The sequence below is a fragment of the Palaemon carinicauda genome, chromosome 36, assembly GCF_036898095.1.
Source record: "Palaemon carinicauda isolate YSFRI2023 chromosome 36, ASM3689809v2, whole genome shotgun sequence".
In the NCBI taxonomy this organism is placed as follows: Eukaryota; Metazoa; Arthropoda; class Malacostraca; order Decapoda; family Palaemonidae; genus Palaemon; species Palaemon carinicauda.
In genome coordinates this window covers 14,448,502-14,460,677 of record NC_090760.1, presented here as the reverse complement: position 1 = coordinate 14,460,677, position 12,176 = coordinate 14,448,502, and positions in this window count along the sequence as shown.

Below are 12,176 nucleotides of genomic sequence, written 5' to 3'. Positions count from 1 at the left end.
TTTGTCTGTTTGTACAACTTCCTGGCAGCAATTTTACTCGTAGAGTAGTGAAACTCTCTCTCTCTCTCTCTCTCTCTCTCTCTCTCTATATATATATATATATATATATACATATAATTTCTATGTTGCGACGTGGCGGTGATTCAGTTTTGAACGTTCTAAGTCAAAGGGCAAGGTCGAGGTCGAGCAAAAGGTCGATCGAATAAACCCTAAGGCAAGCTAGTTTGGAGAAATAATCTGCCGTGGTGGAGGTCGGCACTCCTAGAGTGCTCTTTTTTTTTTTTATTAGTATTCCTTTGATGGCTTATATTATTTTTATTTTTGCTGTTTTTTTCTTATTCAAATTATTTCGCCGACGAAATATGACTGTAATGTTTATCGAATATTCTAATTTATGCTATAATTTAAAATTATTATCATTAATACAATATTTATTACAATCATAAAATTTTACTTTGATAGGCTTTATTATTACTACAGTTCTTTTTTTATTGAAAATTTACTTTGATGGCTTATAAGATTTGTTTTTAATATTATAAATATTCACTATACTCAATTTTTTTTATTGAAGCATTTGCACTGACTCGCAGCGGTGCCCTTTTAGCTCGGAAAAGTTTCTTGCTATCTGATTGGTTAGAATGATCTTGTCCAACCAATCAGCCATCGGGAAACTTTTCCAAGCTTAAAGGGCACCCCTGCGTGTCGACTCATCTGCCTCACTAAAAAGAATTAACTATAGCTGGTCTTTCCGTTAAAAAAACACGTTTGTTATTCGTATCGTATCAAGAGGCCCTGTCATATATCTGACGAATCTTGTCTTGTGACGACTCTCTCTCTCTCTCTCTCTCTCTCTCTCTCTCTCTCTCGCGTATAGTATGATAAGTCGTCTTCATGATCGCTGACTGGAATATATAATGAAGAGGTGTCCGGTTGAAGTCGGGCTTGATTTGAAATATTAAGAGTTTGGTTTTTTATGTTAGTGTATATATATATATATATATATATATAATTTAAATATATATATATATATATATATATAATTTAAATATATATATATATATATATATACCACATATATATGCTTATACATATGTCTCCATACATTTGCACATAGGACTGTGTGTATTCTCTCTCTCTCTCTCTCTCTCTCTCTCTCTCTATATATATATATATATATAAAATATATATATATTTATATATATATATTAATATATATATATATATATAGAGAGAGAGAGAGAGAGAGAGAGAGAGAGAGAGAATTTCCATTCTAGGGGTGTCTTATTTGCAAAGGTTTGTGTTCTGCAAAATATGATTGGGCTTATGTACTTCTGCATTTTTTTCGTGAGAAGAAAAGGGAAAATATTCTCTCTCTCTCTCTCTCTCTCTCTCTCTCTCTCTCTCTCTCTCTCTCATTGGATGTAATACTCCTAACTTTAGAAGTATTCCTGCGTGTGCTTAATGCCATCAGCGTGCCTTAAAGCATATCTTGGTCTATTATCTGAATTCTTCTAAATTAAGTTTTTTTCTCTCATTCTTTAAAGAGTCGGGGAGAGTTTAGTATGCGTATCGACTCTTTGTGGTTTGTGTCCTGGGGAGCGTTTGTGTTGTGTTTTTGTTTCTATGCTGTTTTTGTATAAATGTTTTATTTTCGAGGTAAAATATTGTAATTATTTTATCTTTGTTTAATTTGCCTTGAAGTTTTTGTAAGTTTTTTAATGGTTTAGTTAATTTACTGTGAAGGCTGTGCGAGCTTTTTCATCATCATCTTCTTCTTCTTCTTCTTCTCTTTTTCTGCTTCTGCTTCCTCCTCTTCTCTCTCTCTCTCTCTCTCTCTCTCTCTCTCTCTCTCTCTCTCTTTTTTTTTTTTAATAGAATAATTTTTATTTTACCCTGCAGTTTTTTGTGATTGGATATAAGTTTTGTTTATCTTTCCCCATTATGTGTTTTCTATTCATGGTATTACCTAATTCCATACAAACAAATACACATGTTTTATTACCATGCGCATGCACACACTGACAGTAGAAATTTATTGTACTGGCAAGTGGTCGATTATAATTAAAAAGTAAATGATGTTTATAATTGTAGACTTAATTTAGAGATGGATTCATTCAATGATTGATTACGTCAATTTTTATTATTTCTTGCATAGTTTTAAGGATGAGTTTTTAGGCCATATGCTTATGTGACTCTTATTGACAAGGGCGCTTAACAGTTATTGGTAGTCTCTCTCTCTCTCTCTCTCTCTCTCTCTCTCTCTCTCTCTTTGCCAGTGGCATTTAGCAGTTATTGGTCTCTCTCTCTCTCTCTCTCTCTCTCTCTCTCCCTCCCCCCTAGTGGCCTTTTGCAGTTATTGGTAATTTCTCTCTCTCTCTCTCTCTCTCTCTCTCTCTCTCTCTCACGCAACAAACACTTTATTGCCCGATAAAGGTTCTTAGTCACCTACTTACATTTATCAAAACACATTTCACTGACCCAAGTCTTTCAAAAGTCTTCAGTCTCATTTTTAAATTAAATTCCTTATCAATCGAAAATAAAATAAAGCTATCATATATCAAACCTAATGTTTTCTCTTTCAGATTAAAAAAAAACTTGAAAAAATCCATAAAATCCAGATATTCACATGAATGTGGATTTCTGTAACATAGCACGTTATAAGAGATGAATGCATTTAAGATATATATTTCCTGCCATGTTGATTGGATCCGGTAGTTTTCATATATACCTGAATTCATTGAAGTTTAAATGAAGGTTTGCCTTTAAAATTCCGAGATTTTTTTTTTTCGACGGTACGTATTATACCATTTTATTGTTGATTCTAATATGAAAAAAAAAATGTATATTGACTAATTGGCCATTATACTTTACTGGTGTATGCGACCCGTCAAAATGACGAGTAATAAATATATTTAGATAGATATGCATACACGCACAGATTCAACCCTTCCCACCCCTCCTCCTTTCCTAATTACAACCCGTTGGTTCGGCAATTTGCAAGAGATTGTGGTTTCAGAGTTTTACCTCTCGAGGTACCCCCCTCCTACCATGGTATGACTGCTCCCTCTCTCCCCTACCCAAGGGATGGGTGATACCGAGTAGTTATACGTCTGGCAATGCCGCTCAATGTAACAGGAAAGAATTATAGCCAGGACACTTCCTCTATAAGGGAGGATACATACGGTAATGCATTTGGCAGTTTTTCTCTATTTTTCAATTCTGTGTGGTTCTAGTAATTGATTTCCTGACTTCCTAGCCCTGAGTAATGGCATACTAAAAAGGTACCAGGTCAATAGTTCATCTCTCTCTCTCTCTCTCTCTCTCTCTCTCTCTCTCTCTCTCGAATTCCGAGGACCTCTTCATGAATTCTATTACGCCTTCACATTTATCTTTCACAAAGCCCCGCCCCTCTTACCTTAAGAATTTAATACCATTCTGGCGTGACATTTCAATAAGAAGTTCCCTGTTATGCATAGAATTGACCCCAGCAAGCGCCCTAAGAAATGTGACAGCCTGTCATCACTCGTGACGCACCCATCTGAGCGGGATGCGGATGAGCCTGGCTTAAAATAAATCCCTTACTATTAATAAATCCCTATGAGGCCGTGACGGGATTACAGGTGGGGTTGATGTTTTGTTGAGCATACTAAGTTAGACTCGCTTCACACGAGAGGATTTTTCCGTACGAAAATATTTCCGTCGTTAGGAGGCGTGTCTTTACACTGGATTTTTCCCGAGCGGCTACCACCCTTAGCTTTACGCGACGGGATTTTCCCCGAGCGGCCACCACCCTTAGCTACGGGCTGCAAGTGGGCAAGAGCCCGTGCCTGGCCGTAAAGGTCAGGCAATCTGTAATAATAACAAAGGCCTGCCTCGTCGCTACACCGAATTAGTAGTGCACGTGGCCTCATTGATCTTCGTTCATTTCTTATCCGCGCGACAAAACCGCGCTGTATCAATCCACTCGTGTGAAGCCAACCTAAGCGTTTGTGTTACCTTATTTCGGTAATTATTTATTTTATGTTTTTATGGAAAGCCTAAAAAAACGCCTCTGGTTCAGTCAGTGGGCAAAATACATTGTTTTAACGTTTGACGTTATCAGTTGCACAAACCGTGAAAAACTCCTTTTTTCTTCGGTGATCGCAGGATAGAAGGGCAATAAAAAAGTTCTTCCTGTCAACTTGGACGAAACTAATTAGAATGACGGGAGAGAATTCTCTTAAGGTTAGACGGTGATAATGAGAATTATAATTAAAAAAAAAGACTTTTGGTTAAGGAGTGACATTAACAACTCGGGAAGACAGATTGTATGTTCCTTCAAGTATTTAGGTCTTTAAAAACAGATCGATAACTTCGTTGAAATAGATTATAAAACCCAATTACCACTTGTATTTTTGTACGTGCGAAAAGACGATGTCGTTCTGTTAAAGCGATACCATTTTGGAATATTCCATTGAACCGGGAAGCAGAGGTCGGCAAGGTTAGTTGAACCGGAAAACGAGGAGGTCAAATTGGTTGGTTAGTTACATGCTGGCTCCATTTGGAGCCTCGGTAGCTTCAGACGAATTTTTCATCATTTTTTTACGTATTATGTTTCTTTCGTCAACAGCATCTCGTCGAACTAAGCGGTAGTTATCATCATCTCCTACGCGTATTGAGGTTTAAATCAATAGTTCTCCATCCATCATCTCCGACTCCACACTTCATAGTTCTCAGCCACGTAGGCCTGGGGCTTCAATCTCTTCTAGTGGCTTATGGACTAATCTCTCTTGGGGAGTACAAAGAACAAAAAAAAATCCGTTGTCTTTAATGTAGAAGACATTTTCTCAATATAAACAATATGTTCTTATGATTTGATGGGTATGGAACTTAGAAAAAAAAAAAAAAAACTTTCATGATTGCTTACAAACAATCTTGGGAAAATCCCAACTTTATATTACAAAATGGTAAGATATAATCATCATCATCATCTCCTACGACTATTGACGCAAAGGGCCTCAGTTAGATTTCGCCAATCGTCTCTATCTTGGGCTTTTAAATCGATACTTATCCATTCGTCACTTCCCACTTCACGCTTCATAGTCCTCAGCCATGTAGGTCTGGGTCTTCCAACTCTTCTAGTGCCTCGAGGAGCCCAGTTGAAAGTCTGGTGAACTAATCTCTTTCGGGGGGGAGTGCGAAGAGCATGCCCAAACTATCTCCATCTGCCCCTCACCATGATCTCATCCACATATGGCACTCGAGTAATCTCTCATATAGTTTCATTTCTAATCCTGTCCTGCCATTCAACTCCCAATATTCTTCTGAGGGCTTTGTTCTCAAATCTACGAAATCTGTTGGATATTGTTTCATTGTCATACCACGACTCATGTCCATACAGTAATACCGATCTGACTAAACTGATATATAGCCTGATTTTTTTTTGTGTAATTTCAGGCGATTTGTTTTCCAAATTTTATTTAACCTAGCCATTGTCGGATTTGCTTTTATCAATCCTTCATTAAACTGCAATTCTAAAGACCCTGTATTAGAGATCATATTTCCTAGATATTTAAATGATTCTACCTTATTAATCCTTTCTCCTTCCAATGACATTTCATCATCTATTGCAATTTCCGCTCTCATCATCTCTATCCTGTGTTATTTCATGCATTGTGGTAAGCAAGCACTGCAAATCCTGTGTTATTTTGCGAATAAGGACAGCGTCATCAGCATACTTTACGTCAGCTAACTTCCTATTACTAATCAAGTCCAATCCTTCTCCACCATCTCCAACTGTTCTATGCATTATAAAATCCATGAGGAGGATAAGCAACATAGGTGACAACACATTCCCTTGGAGTACTCCACTGTTCACTTTAAATTCATTTGATAGGACTCCACTAACATTAACTTTGTACTTTCTATGCTCATGAACAAACTTAATCAAATTTACATATTTATGAGGAACTCCATAATAACGCAGTACTCTCCACAAAATTGGCCGCTGCACATTAGCAAAGGATTTTTCATAGTCCACAAATGCCATCAACAATGGAATCCTATATTCTACACATTGCTGTACAATATGCCTTAAAAGGAAAATTTGGTCAGTACAACTTCTACCTTTTCTAAATCCCGCTTGTTCATCTCTCAGCTTTTCATCAGTCTTTCTCTCTAGCCTCTTTAGAATAAGCCAACTATATATTTGCATGACGACTGACGTAAGTGTGATACCTCTGTAATTTTTGCAATCAGTCAGATCTCCTTTTGCTGCCATTTTCACCAACATTCCTAGCTCCAATTCATCAAGTTTTGTCTCTCCATGCCACATTCTACAAAATAATCTTGTAAGTATTCTGGGAGTCACTTCATTTTCAGCCAATATCATCTCTGCAGTTATTCCATCGTATCCAGGATATTTCCATCTCTTGAGTTTTTTAAAAAATAGCTTCGACTTCAAACACACTGAATTAATTCATGGGCACATCAAGACCTTCCTCAGCTTCAGGTATATCAATCAAATTATTCCCTTCATATCTCCTATTCATGATCTCACTAAAGTGTTCCATCCAACGTTGCCTTTCTTCAGCTTCGATTGTTATAACTGATCCATCTCTCTTTTTGATGGGTATATGCTTCTTCTTCTTTGTCCCAATAGCGATTTCATTAATAATTCTTTAAGCAATTCTTACACCATAGCCACTCCCTGAATTCATAGCTTTGTCAGCCTCATCTGCTTTACTGCGTAAAGATTCTCTCCAGTCATTCCTGGCTTTTATTTTCACTTCACTATCAATACTGGAATACTTAGCATGCTCCACCTTGTAACCCTCATTACTTCCTCGAAAAATTTTAAACAATAAATTTCTGTCTTTGTCTCTTTTTATAGTATCCCAAGTATCATTTGATATCCATGGCCTTCTCCTTGTAACTACATGTCCTAAAACTTCGCTACCAACTGAGATATGTTCTAGATATTACACCATTCTTCGTTAATTGTCTGGTCTTCTCTTAAAGTATCTAAGACTGCAAATCGATTCCTACATTCAATTGCAAAGCTGACTCTGCTAATTTTATAGAAGCTTAGTTGTATCAAACCTAGGTATTCTATCTACATTTCGGTTGGGTGCTTTCAGTTTTAACTTCGGTGTGGCAATGAGGAGGTGGTGATCACTATCTAAGGCAAGTGACCCCTGCCGGTCCATACTAATTCTAGTAAGATCATCCGCCAGGCATCGAGGGTATAAGCCGAAGAGACAGCTTGTCTAATCGCCTCAAACCCAATCCGTCACCCTGCTGCCAGTGACTTCTTCGAGATTTAGGGGGGCATTTCCTCCACACCCAAATTTCTCTTTACTCCACCAGGTTGCTCATCCGCTTATATAACCGTTGGCAAACATGGACTGCTAAGATATACCGCTTAGCACATGCACTTTACAAGTACATAAATCATAGGCTTGTGTCATGACTCATTCCATTTTACACATTATGTTTTATGAATGAGAAGGGAGAAAACACTCGGTGTTTCTCCAATTATGAATTTGTAATGACTAATAAGGTACGAATTTAACGATTGATTCTGTCAAGTCGTATGAATCTAAAATAGAGAATCTCTCTCTCTCTCCCTCTCTCTCTCTCTCTCTCTCTCTCAAGTAGTATGATTGTAAGATAGACGAACTCTCTCTTAAGTTGTATGAATGTTCAATAGAGGATGCTATTTCTCTCTCTCTCTCTCTCTCTCTCTCTCTCTCTCTCTCTGCATGAGAAATTAAAGCTGTATTGCAGCAGAAAGCCCTTTCGCTCCGCCCATTTAAATAATGGCCAAAATGGATGGGGCATTGTCACGCTCCAAATTCTTAAACATTAAGACCATATTTTTCGTGTCTCGCCGAGGCCCCAGTTTTTATCTGGGAATCCTTTTTGGTGGCAGTGCTTTTTTTTTATGATTTTATTTTAAAACCATAGTAATCCCCATTATCTCAGGCCGAGCAGTAAAACCACAGTGAAGATGATTTACTCCGAGAGGAAACACAAAACCCTTTTTGTCCCGAAATAACAGAGACAGGTTTTATGTGAGACGTTTATAGGTAGGGGCGAGCGGCCAGGTGAGATAGGATCTGCCAGGGGCATCTCGCGGGCATTCTCTAAGTGTAATGGGGCCCTTCGGAGGCACTGCAGACCCAGTGGGTGGGTGGGACTTACAGGGGTATCTCAAAGGGCACCCTTGGCGGGAATGGGCCCTTTTGAAAGGTCGAAGGGCGGGGGTGTTTTTGTAGAAGGCTTAGATGGTTGCTTTCTTTAATTGATATCATTCATATGTATTTATACCTTTTGATACGAGGAGGGCGACGGAAAGGGAAAAATAAGTTAGTTAAACTAAAATTTCATTAACCGGAGACTATCTGTGCTACTCCGGAAGAATAAAATTATGGTTAATGATTAGATTTTGCAATCTAGAAGTTTGTTTAACCAAACAGCGGAGTCATATTACTAGAAAGGTACTTGTCTCCAATCAAAAGAGCAAAAATTAGAACCAAGATGTAAAGTTGAGCATATAATGGAATGGCTGTTCAACAAAATGGGTTAAGGTGTTGCAGCCGGTGTTTACAGTGCATCCTCTGTTGGGATGTCCCAAGAACTAAAAGGCGGGGCCGGTGGCTTCTTTTTTTATTCTAGTCAGGTGTTAACCAATAATATGACGGCATCACAGAAGGGACTGAGGTGATAAAAAATATGTCTTGGAGTCTATGAGAAGAACCGACTGGGTTTCTTTAAGCCCTAGTAAAATCAGCCCCTCTAGGCGTTGAGTGGGAAATTTTTGGAGGAAGTTTTGCCTGAGGTTAATGTTGGAGAAAGTTTTGACTGAAGTTAATGCAGGAGGAAGTTTTAACTGAAGTTAATGTAGGAGGAAGATTTGCCTGAGGTTAATGCGGGAGAAAGTTTCCACTGAGGTTAATGTATGAGGAAGTTTTGACTGAAGATAATGTAGGAGGAAGTTTTTACTGAAGATAATGTAGGAGGAAGTTTTGACTGAGGTTAATATAGGAAGAAGTTTTGACTGAAGTCAATGTAGGAGGAAGTTTTGACTGACGTTAATGTAGGCGGAAGTTTTGACTGAAGTTAATGTAGGAGGAAGTTTTGACTGAAGTTAATGTAGGAGAAAGTATTGACTGAAGTTAATGTAGGAGGAACTTTCGACTCAGGTTAATGTAGGAGGATGTTTTGACTGAGGTTAATGCAGGAGGAAGTTTTGACTGAAGTTAATGTAGGAGGAAGTTTTGATTGAGGTTAATGTAGGAGGAAGTTTTGACTGAAGTTAATGCAGGAGGAAGTTTTGACTGAGGTTAATGTAGGAGGAAATTTTGATTGAAGTTAATGTAGGAGGAAGTTTTGACGGAAGTTAATGTAGGAAGAAGTTTTGACTGAGGTTAATGTAGAAGGAAGTTTTGATTGAAGTTAATGAAGGAGGAAGTTTTTGACTGAAGTTAATGTAAGAGCGTTCAAAGGATGAATGGATCTTTTGCTCTTTTTTTCCCCAGGACTTACCCTAATTAAAGAAAAAAAAAGGAAATTTAAATGTATATATTAAACTTTTGGGACAAAAAGGGGTTTGTGTATCTTTTCGGAGTAAATTGTCTTCAGTGTGGGTTTATTGACCAGAGATAATGGAGATTACTTTGGTTTTAAAACAATCATATATATAAATAAAAAAAAACATTGTCATTGTAACACGGTTTTTGGCGAGAAAAGAATATAGTATTAATGCTTAAGTATTAGGTGTGTAACTATATATACAAACACACACTTATATATATATATATATATATATATGTGTGTATATATATATATGTATATATATATTGAAAATTGGACGGAGCTTAAATTCTTGTACCAGACAAGTACAACGTTGTTCGAAATGTATCGACTTCGTCTCATTTCCATTTAAATTGGAAATATATATATATATATATATATATACATATACATATATATATATATATATATATGTATATATACATATATATATATATGAATATATATATATATATATATATACCATGTCTTTTCTTTGATATATTCTTTCTAATATAATACGTGAGTACTTGGAGTTTGTCGACTGTGGCTGGTCGCAGCCGGGGCGAATGTAAGCCAGGATTCTACCCACTTCATTTCCTTGTACTTTCTTGGGACAAGAGAACTTGCACGTGTTTGAATGTATATGCCATTTACTACTTCTGTAAATACTATCAATGTTTATGATATAATAATTTAGGAAGATGTTACCGGTAAAAGATTCCTCTAAGATCTTATGGCCACTGAAATGACTATTTTTGATAGCTTGGGAAGCTCAGAATGGTTCTTATAGTCATGGTGACTTCTTTAATATTGATTTTATCACCCTTAAATTCTTAAAGTTCGCATGGAATCTTTGTCGGACAAGTGTTGGAATTCTCTCTCTCTCTCTCTCTCTCTCTCTCTCTCTCTCTCAAGCAGCTTAATCTCTGCATCGTATTGATTCGTTCTGTAAATTTTGATGGTTTTTCAATCTACTTAGAAATCACCAAAAATCATATTGATGTTTCATTGAGTTAGGTTGAATTTTTTGTTATTAGTTCAGCTTTATTATTTCTTAAATATTTTCCCTACAATTACTTGAAATAAGGCGTCTTTATTCCTTGTTTTATTCAAAAGCTCGGGCGCTACCAGGATAAAATGTAATCCTTTATTTTCCTTTTAAATTCGACTTGTTATTGATTTGACGTATTCCTCATGCTGTTACTACTACTACTACTACTACTACTACTACTGCTGCTGCTGGTAACTACTACTGCAACTTCTACTACTATAATGATTATTTTATTATTACTACTACTACTACTACTACTACTACTACTACTACTACTATATCTACTATCATTTTTATTGCTACCACTGACCACTGCTACTGCTACTACTATTATTATTATTATTATTATTATTATTGTTATCACTACTACTACTACTACTACCACTACTACTACTACTACTACTACTACTACTAGTATTACTGTAACATATTTAGTTAGACATAGTACTGTAACATAGACAGAGTACTGTAACATATTTAGAGAGAGAGAGAGAGAGAGAGAGAGAGAGAGAGAGAGAGAGAGAGAGAATCACAAGGGACACTTTCTAATTAAGGTCTGTGTGCAGTGTTGTATCTTTTCCACTCGGACCTTTATTGCCTGGCGGGAGTTTCTCAGCTTGATTTCGGATACAGAATTACAGGTAGATGTCAGATTTAAAACCTTTTTATTACCCAGCGGAGTCTAATAGACTAACACTAGGTTACTGGTGTATATATACTTCGTATAGGGTGGAATAAGTGCGCGCGCAGGGAGAGAGAGAGAGAGAGAGAGAGAGAGAGAGAGAGAGAGAGACTACAGTAGGAGAATGTATTGGAAAATGTATAGTGTTTCTTCTAAGGTAAAATTGCCGCTGTTATTGTTGGTGCATGTTTAATGTTTTCTTTCCTTACAATTAAAACTAATGGTATTAGATAGTTACATTTAATGCTGAATATGATATAGAAAGAAAATGTTGTGTAAAGTTTGTATGTTTTGATTGTTTTCAATGGAGAAAGTAGATACAGTCATTAATATTCTCTCTCTCTCTCTCTCTCTCTCTCTCTCTCTCTCTCTAAAAAAAAAATTCATGTAAGGTATGTAGGATTTGACTGTTTTCAATGGAGAAAGGAAACACCGTCAATAATTCTCTCTCTCTCTCTCTCTCTCTCTCTCTCTCTCTCTCTCCAAAGAAAATGTTATGTAAGGTATGTATGATTTGATTTTTGTAATGGAGAAAGTAAACAGTTAAAAGTTCTCTCTCTCTCTCTCTCTCTCTCTCTCTCTCTCTAAAGAAAATGTTATGTAAGGTATGTATGATTTGATTTTTCTAATGGAGAAAGTAAACAGTTAAAAGTTCTCTCTCTCTCTCTCTCTCTCTCTCTCTCTTTAAAGAAAATGTTATGTAAGGTATGTATGATTTGATTTTTTTAATGGGGAAAGTAAACAGTTAAAAGTTCTCTCTCTCTCTCTCTCTCTCTCTCTCTCTCTCTCGTCAATGGTACAGTCAAAGGAAACGATGTTGACTCGTTTCCTGAAACTTCTGTTGAACTTTACCTGAAGCTTTTATTAGACATCTGTTGAACTTTT